The sequence below is a fragment of the Felis catus genome, chromosome D1 (genome assembly GCF_018350175.1).
Source record: "Felis catus isolate Fca126 chromosome D1, F.catus_Fca126_mat1.0, whole genome shotgun sequence".
NCBI classification, from domain to species: domain Eukaryota; kingdom Metazoa; phylum Chordata; class Mammalia; order Carnivora; family Felidae; genus Felis; species Felis catus.
The window spans coordinates 95,908,518-95,919,660 of NC_058377.1; the positions used below are offsets into that span (position 1 = coordinate 95,908,518).

General features: G+C 47.5%; 1 long non-coding RNA gene across 1 annotated transcript; it reads left to right on the plus strand.

The window, feature by feature from the left end:
• The first annotated feature begins 258 nt into the window (after positions 1-258).
• On the plus strand, positions 259-2,132 carry LOC123380581. Its single transcript, XR_006586553.1, has 2 exons — positions 259-1,278; positions 1,483-2,132. It is a non-coding gene; the product is annotated as an uncharacterized LOC123380581 (long non-coding RNA).
• The last annotated feature ends 9,011 nt before the right edge of the window (positions 2,133-11,143 follow it).

An 11,143-nucleotide genomic window follows, 5' to 3' on the forward strand; every position in this document is an offset into this window, starting at 1 on the left:
CAAGGGATGATGTGAAATTGGATGTGGAACTTGTTCTCACCACCCAACATATGTAGGTTATACCTGGCTCTGGGATTGCTCCATAAATCTCCTGGGTTCTAGAGCATTTCAACCTTGCTTTGTAAAAAATTCAGCCCATGAGACAACTGATTACATGACAATGCTTGCCCAATCTGTGCTCTCACTGTGATGCTCAGACTGAAGAACGCAGAGTAACTACCACAGTGACTAAGAAGAATTTCCATTACAGAGGTGAGGCCTTTTTTAATTTGTGGAACATGTTCACACCTACGTTTTTAAAAATAAAATCTTGTGAGGTGGATAGGGCACATAGCAGTACACTCATTTTATAAGTTGGGAATTTAAGATATTGAGTGATGTGTTCCAGATTTTGGTTAGGAGCAAATAGCAAAGACCAGAATCTTCACTCACAGCTTAAATTCTGACTTTCTGGTTGGCATCGGTTGAAACTGAGGTCTAGATTAGGCTTTTTAACTGTAGCAAATAAAGACTGTGAAACCACCTCCTTGATCCTTAGATATAGACTCTGGCCTGAGTCATTCCTTTCCCTTTTTCAGGTTGGTTCATAATCGAGTACTCTTGATATTGAGTCATTTGGGAATTAGGAATTACACAGCCACTTATCTTTTCAAGGTTGATCTCTAACCAACCCACATTTCAAAGGTTATCTAGGTCCCTGAGAGAATCTGAAATATGATTTCAACTCTCCTATACCATGCAAAGATGTAAACTTTTTCACTTAATGCAGAAGAATTTCAAAGCATTTCCAAATGGGTTCTTTGTGGGGATTTGAGACATGGGTACATCACAGGATTCCCACTCCTGTTTGGGTTGGGTGCTAATCTCCAATTTCTCTGTTGTGTCTCTAAATCTCCATAATGGGACATCAGCCACACCAGGTGTCACCTAGTTCCTCCACCCCTCCTCAAGATTTCCTGTGAGCTGCCCCTTCTCCTATAGGCAGAGTGATGTCATAATGGGATCAGAATGGTATCTGCTGGTAATAACGCAACAGATACAAGGCTTTCTGCAGCACCTTCTGAGCAATTGGGCTGTCACTGTCCTAAATGGAGTAGTTGGGTTAAAAGTATTTGTCCATGACATAACTCCCTGGCCCTCAGCTACCAGTGGAAGCAGGTCTCTCTGGTTCGACCTGTTAATACCACAAACTCTACTTTGCCAGAAATGTGACTTCTTGATGAATAAGTTGGTCCAGACCTGCCAATTTGAAGTGAACTCATATTTGGCAGTCTGCTGGTAAGGCTGAGGATCCCTTTATCTAACTGTAGCCTTGAACATCTGCCCTACCACCAACATTGTGTCCCTACCACCCTCAAGGAAGCCAAAATGATATCACTGAGGGAGGGACGGGAGAGTCTGGAACTGCATGCTCACAGAGAACTGTGAGTGATGGAATATAGGTTGCTGACACCATATCCCTTTCATTCTTGCTTGTTGTAGGAGCGCCAACGATCAAGAGGAGACCAGATGAGTTTTCAGAGCAGTCCTCAAACACCCAGGACACACCTCATCCTTTGCCTCATGCTTTCTGCAATGTTGCTGCTCACATTCATCTTCCTATTAACGCTTGCCATAATTACCCCTTCCTGATCACCATTCTTCCTCCATTCACTACCCACTCAGCTCTTTCTCCAAGGTGCCTGTCTTATGGGCAGTGGCTTTGTTCTCTGTTTGGCAAGTTCCCCTCTGAGTTATGTCAAGATGGCTAACATTGGTTTCCCTCTTTCCTCATGCCCAACAGCCCCTGCCTCATGCCCAACAGCCCAGCATTCAGTCCCTAGGTGAGGAAAACCACAGCACATCCTACCTCTTCCAAAATGAAGTTGCAAGCCTCTGCCAGAGCAGTCACACTCAATGAAGATACTCGAGGTATCTGAGTGTGATGTAATTAAAACTAGATGGAAAGACCAGAAATCCCTTAGTCCCAGTCAGATATAGTGAAAGCGCTTACTCATGACTGTTTGGACTGATTAAGAATGTGGAGGTAGGAAGAAGAGAAAGAGAAGGATCCTCAGAATTGGACTGCCCCTGAATACAGGATGGAATCATCCAGACTTTTTTTCCTCCAATTAAATTTGCATTTCATTCTACCGCATTGTGATGGCTTCACTCTAGACATTTTCATTTGAAACCCAAGGCTTTTCTTCATGGGTTCTGAACCACAGGTTCCTGGATGGTGAGGTAAGTGACATTTACCAGCACTGTCTAGGGTGATTTGTAGTGATCTCAGAAGCCCAGTATTCGTGAGCCAGAGTCACCCTGTTAGGCTCTAAGGTTCATCTTCTATCAGTTCCTATTGACCCAAATGCCCTTCAGGGACCCCAGTCCAGCCATAGATGTTAGTCCAGCCTCACAATGTTAATTTCCGCCTCTACAAAATAAAACAGATCCCAGGTTTGACCATATCAGAATTTGTTGAGGTCACAGTGAATGCTCTCCTTCTCAAAAACAATCACTACAAAAAGTGTGGTTCTTGGAAAACCCACTATCCGTAGAAATTGTGTTTTCTACCCACCCACCCCCACCCTACCATTTTATTTCCACTTTTGAGTGGTAAGCTAAAACTAATGGAAATTTGTCACATGTGAGCTGAAAATCTCTCTTCTCATGGCAAGATCCAGACCCAATTTGTTATTTAACTCCTAGCCTTGTCAATAAGTAGAAAAAACTGGCCAATCCAGCAGATATGTTAGTCCATTCTTCCTCTGTTCCACAGCCTATATTTATTGGACTACCAATTAAAGAATGTGAGGCCCATTTTTTGCCGTTGGCCTAATAGTGATCCAAGCAGCTAGTTTCAAGACATTTTTAATGGTGAAAAGATAAAAAGTTTAGCCAATTCAGACCTTCCACATGAACTCGTGATTGAGCTCTCCTTGCCCACTGAGTTCAGGTAGGGTAGACAACTGTCTACCAAGCATGAGATTAAGACCACACTCAGGCAGCCATCTTGAAGTCTTGAAGCACCCTGAGATAGTTCTTTTCTCCCTGTGGTCCTTGTTTTTCAAGCTCTGATCCTTTTCTGTATAGCCTCTGCTAAACTAAAGCATGCTGGCATCCCAAGCCCCAACCCACCCTACCCCTTTAGCTTCAGCCCCCTATCATGTGCTTGCTCTGGCTTCCTTGTCTTTGCTTAGATCCTCACCATGAAACCCACTCTAGATATTCCTGAGTGATCCTCTAAGTCCCTGTTCTCCCAAATGTGCCTTTCATCTGACAAGGCATGGGGAAACCTATCATCTGGTTCTCCAAGGTGTCAAGCAGAGTGGCATAGGGAGGGAGAAGGGCATTTAAAAGAGCTTGCTCCTTGATAGTGAAGGTATGCGAATAGCAGATACTGTCTTAATTGTTCTGAAGTTGAACACTGCAAATACTTGGAGGTAGTTGAGACTTGAATGCTGGTGGCAACAACAAGAAAAAAAGAGGGGGTGGAATTCTAGTCACTTTCTTCCAGCATGCAAGTGGTCCTTAAAAATATACCCTCAAACCTCCAAATATGTTGGCTTCTAAGAAGTGTTTCCCAAGACCGAATGTACCTCTTGATCAGGGTAAGTGTTGAAAACATGTATTTAACAGGGGAATGGGATCATGGAATAGCTTGTATTGTGTATGTTGTGGCTCATCCCCTCCATAGTGCTAATGCCTTAGTTTCTAAAGTTTTCAGAATCTGGAATATGATCAGGGATGCCAGTTTCTAAATGGGTGAAAGAAGACTTGGATGACTAGCCAACCCAAATGGAGATTTGCAGCTGTTTCCACCTTAAGACAGATTTTTAGAAGACTTTTACAAGAGGTTTTCAACCCCTCCCTAGTGCCACCCAATGTAAACGTGGCTAGGGCTAGGCATAGCAGCCTGAATGGACGTAAAGTTTGCTGTATCTCCACTCCATACTGGCTGGCTTTGGATAGTTCTCCTGAGTTCGGGATGAGGCTGAGCCAGCTGGTGCTTTCTTTTCGTTTTTTTTTTTTTTAATGTTTTATTTATTTTTGAGACACAGAGAAAGCATGAGCAGGGGAGGGGCAGATAGAGAGGGAGACACAGAATCTGAAGCAGGCTCCAGGCTCTGAGCTGTCAGCACAGAGCCTGACGCGGGGCTCGAACTCACAAACTGTGAGATCATGACCTGAGCCGAAGTCGGACACTTAACCAACTGAGCCACCCAGGTGCCCCTGGTGCTTTCCTTGGTAGAAGATGGAGGGGGGTTCTTCTCGCAAGCAGATGGCCTGTTAGGAGGGTGGTTCTACTGGCCAAAGGGCTCCTTAGAAGGAATAAATCCGTTTCATTATTCAGGCCACTGCTGAGAAAGTTCCAGATGTCTGCAATTCTACATGATGGTCCCTAAAACTGGAATATAAAAGACCAGATATTTGAATAGAGGCAACATGATGGAGTGGTATAGGCATGAGGCTTGAAGCTACACAGATATGAATTTGATTGGATCCCAAATTTTACCAACTTCAAACTTTAAGACTTTTGGATAAGTCACTTAAGCTATCTGGTATCCATTTCCTTAGCCTTAAAATAGGAAACATAATAACTAATATTCCTGGAGTGATTTCTGCACAAATAATCCAATGGGGTAGGGAACATTGTTATTATGACACCCATAAAATTGCGTTAAGTATTATGTGAGATTGTTTATGTAAAAGTGCCCAGCACAGTGTCTGTCACATGGTAGGTGTTGAAAAACTATTGGTTTCTTTCCCATCCCATCCTTTATTTAAGCCAAAATAGTTCTGCTCCCTAAAGGAGATGGCTTTAGGCAAAGAGGAATCTCTCTCCTGGACTCCCTGATACACTCCCTTTTGGTTGACTTCCTGGGAGCTGCATTTTTTATTCCCTTCTCCAAACCTAGTACTTTACCTACTGGCATTTTTCTTGGTGCTTGGAGAGGAGACAGGAGACACAGGCGGACATCCTGGGTTTCACTGACCCTGAAAGAAAGGAGATTCAGTTCTTCTCAAGGGCTTGGTGACAGTAGCTTACCCCCACAGGCCCTCTGGGGGAGCATTAGGGGAAACGAGTCCTCTTCATGCTTGGGATGGCCCAGGGATGGATTGGCAGTGCAGAAGGCGGTTTTCATCTTGGACAGGTTCCATGTCAGTCTATTAATTCCCTAGGTGCTTAGCTTGAATGCTCAGACAGGAATTGGCCACCATGGCACTTAACAAAGAATGGTGAGACAGCTCAGAAAGCCAAGGACACCACCTCCAGGCCAATCATGTACCAAAAGACCTGACATGTAGGAGAGATGGAGATGCTGGCTACCAAGGACTAACTTTCTGCAAATGTTTCTCCTGAGCTTCCTAGGCAGCCCCCCCACCCCCCGCCCCAGCCCCGCAACAGCAATCTGACCAGTCAGCTTGATTACAGTAGCAAAACAGGGACATGGCAGAAGTATGTCCTCTTCTGGCAGGGGGAGAAGCAGAGACATTGAGTCTATCAGTCCACTAGAGTTAGATGAGTGTGATTTTGGCTGCGACCCTCAGAGTTTTGAGGTGCAGAGCACATTTATTCTATTTCCAACTCTACCTCATTTGTTAGAGCTAGATACAGGGTTTGCTGGAATATGTTAAGGGACCCCCACAGTGACCTCAAATGAACCTGCCTTGATCTCAGCATAGACACAATAGCATCTAACCAGCACAGAAGGCAGGCCACATTACTCTAAATGGTCCCTTCTCTATATAGTTTATGTAGTATATATAGGAACTATATGGTTTCTGTGAATGTGCCCCTATACCTGAATTTATGTTTACACACACCTAGTCACATATCATTAGAAACATACTTACTCTGTGCCTTTAGAAACATCCTTAGCCTGACATTTTCATTAGTCCAAGAATACTGCATTGAAATGCTGCTGCCACGTGATGGGGAAGCTTCCTGTCCATTAGGCCACATCTGGTGATACCCTGCGATAAGCCATCTTTGGTGCAAAACCCAGGGCTGCCTATCTCCCATTGGTATTTCTTCTGACTGCACACCTCCCCACTGCAGCCCCATTCTCACACACATCCATACATGCATTCACGGGGCTAAAAATAAGCAGCTACTGATGGGCTACCAGAGGGTGTCCTCCATGCTGAGCTGTCGTCCTCTGTCTCTGGTTAGTAGGCAAAACTTAAGCCACAGGCAGGAATTGAAGGTACAAGAAGGACATAAGCTTAAATCAAAATCTCTGAGGCAAGCTTTGAAGTCTAGGAGGGCCTGAAGAGGGAGATGAGAGGGTATTAAAGATCACACTGATTAAAGATCACTCCCAGGCCTTGCACCCCAAATCTTAGTGGTAACCTCTGGAAAACTGTTTACCGGCATCAAGGAAAACCATTGTCAGGGAATGTTGAGGATGAGGGTTAATAAAAGAGATGAACCGTGCGTCAAGCCAGGCCTCAGTTTCCAGTCCCCCACCCTTTCTGGGCAGAGGTTATGTGAGGTGCATCTGTGATGCTGTGTGGATTTGGGAAGGATGGTCTCTGTGTGTGCGATCTTGTTCAGATCTTCCAATTTGTGGCAATTCTTCCCACATCCATCAGTCCAGCAAATCAATAAACCCTTTGTCATCCTGAGGTGTGGAATGTCTTCTGCTGAAACACTCAGATTCAGATACAACACACTGAGGCATGTACGTGCCCACACACACACACTGTCACCCTCATGAAGCAAGATCCATTCAAATTGGTTTAAAAATAGCACTAATTCACTGGGCCTATTTTTCAGGGATATTACTTCAAGAAGAAAAAATAAGAGATCTCTAGGTTTTTGAGAGGGAGAAAGGGTAAACCCTCACCTAGTCTTAAAAAGTTCTGGTAATGTCGCTAGATACTAAGCATTTGCAGTCTGTTGAATTTTCTCCTTCCTCTACCATTCAACAAAAGTAGTTTATTCGCTAACACCCTGCCATCATTATATTTATAGAGGTGGGTTTCCTTTCTGCGTGGTGAGGAGAGGGAAAAGCCGAAGCACTGAGCCCTGTCCCTTGCCTCTCGGGATCCCCTCTCCCCCCAGCAGTGACTCCTCCGCGGCCTGTGGATTTGTGAATCAGCTTCTCCCTCCCCCCATTCAGGGGAGCCCCTAAACGCTGCTGGCCAATTACAAAGCAGTGTGTGTGTGTGTGTGTGTGTGTGTGTGTGTGTGTGTGCGTGCGCGCGTTAAACTGCAGGCTTATTTGTTCCTGCTCTGGGAGTCTGTCTGTCTGTAACTCGGATTATTGCTCTCTGGGAAGCTGTAGCTGACTGATTCCGTGGGAGACCAAGCAGGATGCGTGGGCAGAGGAAACAGAAGAGGCGAAAGGAGGGAGGGAGAAGAGGGGAGCAGGGGAGACAGCGGGAGCCGTTGAATCTGTTACTTGCGTCACTCGAGGAGCCGGGGCTATCTGCCCGACAAACACACAGAATTAATCCGAGTCATAGCCATAGCTGTCTTTGCTACAGTGGCCAGTTGCGAAAGGGCGGGGAAAGGACGCTCGCCCGAGTCAGTGCTGATCCTACTTTGCACTGCGCGGCGGAGGGCATTTGGGGAGGGGGCTGTCCTGAACGGCACGCCCCCGGGGCCCCGCACGCCTAGAGCAGACGCGGCGGCCGCAGCCTCCTCTGCAGCTGCCCAGCCCAAGCCTGGGGTGGCGCCCGCCTCAGCTGCCTCGTCTGCTCAGTGGCTGTACCGAACACAAAGCGCTGTCTCCGAGCAGAAGCCTCTTCTCGGCTGAACCAGACCCACCAAAGAGGAGAATCTGCACGTGACGTCAGTAGCTCATGACTGACGCAGGCTGGCAAAGGAGACTCAAGGCGGCTGCTCCGCGCTGCCTTCATGAGTCTATTTTCTCCAACCCTCTCGTAGTGAATTTACTAGAACGCAAAACACACACACACACACACACACACACACACACACACAAATATACATTTCCAAAGGCGTTGTATTGCAAACACAGCGCGATTTTGCAAAGCATGGGTGGGAAACGTGGGAAGGGTACGGAAGATTTTTCCCCCCTCATTTGGGAATCTCCATCGTGAATAGCGTTAGACTCTAGAGCTTTCTTGAGAAGGTCTTCTGGGGAGGGGGCCTAAGTGCCCCCTCTCCCCCACCCCAACCCCCAGCATGCAGGGAATCTGGTCAATGGAGACATGCAGCTCTAAAAAATACAACCACTCCAAAGCCTTCTGCTGGGGAGACTGCGAGGAGCTTGCAACAGGCAGAGGCAGACGGGAGTTAATGGGAAGGAGGGAAAATATAATATCTGGGTATTTTTCTGCTTTAAAAAACATCACCTGCACTAACGCAAATGAGCCTGGTGGTGCAGAAAAAAGTGGGGAGGGGGCGCTTAATGCACATTTAATGTTTCGGACTTAAGGTTCCAGCAAAATGCCTTTGTGTGTGGAGGTTTTTTCAGTACTTGCTAAAAATAGCATCAGGGTTTGATCGTGTTCCAGAAATAGACCGAGGGCTGTACTGGATAAAAAGCCAGCGCGGGTGGAAGAAAACCTGGACATCACCGCATTGCCCCCCCCCAACTATGTCTGGAAATTAATTGTTGGATTTTTCCTCTCCTCTCCTGTCTCCCTCTCTCCACTTTCTCTTCCCTCCCCCTATGTTTCTCTTTTTCTCTTAAGGAGTTCCCGTTTGGGTAAGTAATATTATGTCATGTGCATGCCGCAGACTGTGAGTATGAGCTGAGGCTTACTTTGTGCATGCTCTGGGGTTCTTTTTCTGGCTGCCTTTCTACCCCTTTCTGAAGAAGAGGGTGGAACTGAGTGGAGGGTGAGGGGTACAGCTGTGAGTGTGCATAATGAATTTGGGGCTGCATGCAAAGGAACTGAAAGGGGGAATTCTTGCAGAGCCGGGAATCACCCTGACGAATCTCTGAATCAATAGCTGCTGCAACTCTCTTTCTCTTTATGGGTCGGCGCTGTTGAGCCCCGTTCTCTCCACTGCCCCCCTCCCCTCCCCGTTTTCTCTGTCTTAAAGGGTGCCCAGATACCACTTAATGGACCATCTCTCTGCGAGATTAATGGAGGCAATGCGATATAGATTAAAATTGCATGGATGGGGTCGGGAGGTAAAGAAAGGGGAAAATCTGTCTTCCTTTGACAAACTTTACTCGTTCGGTTCCTGGAGCCCTCCTAGAGCCCGAGGACTGAGACCCTGGCCCCGGCTGGCTCAGGGCGCGGTAGCTGTCCACAGAAGGCAGGTGCTGAAAATTCCTTGGTCCTCCGCGAGTTCAGCTCCGAGCGCCAGGGGGCGGGGTTGGCGCCAGCTGCAGATAGACCCGCCCTGGATGCAGAGAGGGAGGCGGAGAGGAGGGGGTTAAGGATGTTCAAAGGGGAGAGTCGTGACTTCGGTGAGAGCTTTGGGGAAAAGGAGGGGTGAGTGGGAAGGAAAAGGAAAAAAAAATTTAAAGGAGGGGGGAGCAAAGTGTTAGATTCCAGGATGAGCCAAGGCCCAGCGCTCCAGGAACCGAAAGCCGGTGGCTCGCCGGCTTTCTCCGCAGAGGCCAGTCTCTATCTGGGTCTCCATTCCCAGGCTCCGGCACCTTCCCGCCAGTGGGTTTGAAAGATTTCTCTCCGGTGATGGTGACTCTCAAAATAAGAGGCTATAGGTTGCTTTATTCAGACCCTCATCGCCTCCCACTTCATGCCCCCACGCTCCCACATTCTGCAATTCCCGTGAGGTGTGTAAGGATGTGTCTGTGCATTATGGCATTTTTCTTACTATTCCCCCTTCCTTCGCGTCCTAGTCATAGGAGCCCCAAATGAGTTGTGGAATGAATGAATTAGAAACCAAAGCACAGGAGTTGCTGGTGCGATACGCAGAGAATCCAGGCTTGGGAACACCGCGAGGCGCTTTAAAGTCAAAAGCCAAAGGGTTTCTGAAAACCGGCTCCGAGGGAAACTGGGAGGGGGCGATTCTTCTCCAGGTTGCCAAATGTTACTGGAGAGACCGTCAACTTCCTGGGGTTATGGACTCGAACCGGAGTGAGATTCATTGCAATCAGCCCCAGACACTTTGGCCAAACCTGTAGCCAGACAGGTGAGGAGGGAGGAAGGTTATTAGAGGCCAGAAGGGGGATGAATATCACGCGCACACAAAGACATTCATACTGATTAACTCCTCCGCGAGGAATAATAAAAATGGATCCTCAAACTGGCCCACAAAGGTGGGCTGTGGACGGCAGGAGAAATGAATCTTGCAGATCTGCAATAAGCTTGTGTGCATACAGAGATATTTTCTATATAATTAAAAAAATAAACTCAGGATGGTGAGGTAAGTATCTGAGGGGGACAGTCTTCAGGACAGAGATAAAGAGAGCCCAGGTATTCTCTGCTCCCTCTACCCCGTTCTAATCCAGCAGGAGCCTCTGGCTTTAGTGACCTGACCCCCACGCAGGGCACCCAACGCGCAGCCCTGGTTGGGGAGGGGGGAAGAGGGTGGGTCGAGTTATTTTTAGTTCAGAAGCAGTCCCTCTCTGGAAAGATTCCCTGGCTGTGACTGAGTATTCGTCAACTCATAATAGTAACAAGGGCTGTTACTGATGTTGTGGAGAATAACACAAATAACGCTGCATCCCACACTTTGTCTTGACAATTCAGCTCAAACCAAAGCTGCTCGCAGCCTCTCGGCCCACCCCTAGGCCTCCTCGTCATTCACCCGGACCTACTCGTTTCCCTTCCCAAGCCTCGCCCCTCTCAGCCCCGAAAGTTGCGTGGTTGTGTTTACAAATTCTGCCACATTTGCAAAGGAAATGGTTGGGACGGGGTGGGGGGGTGGGGAGCAGCCGGGCTGGGAGGGGTAGTAGTGCAATAAAACACTTGCAGCACGTGGAGTGGTGGTGGGGAAGGGTGGTCCAAGAGTCGAGAAGGGGGAAGGAAGATGCCCCTGTCCTCATTCCCCCCCCCCCCCACCTCTCGTCCTCCATCCCTTGGCACAATGCATAAGTTTACCCCCGAACTGGATCCTATTAAATAATTCAATGGTAGCGGTGTAATTTTGGTTGGAACCAGCACGGATTCCCAAGTCGTGACTGCAAAAAGTGAGTAATGCGCGCTGGCTGCGTCATGGCTCTAGTCACAGTTCATTCCGAACTGAGAAGGAATCGTGACTTTG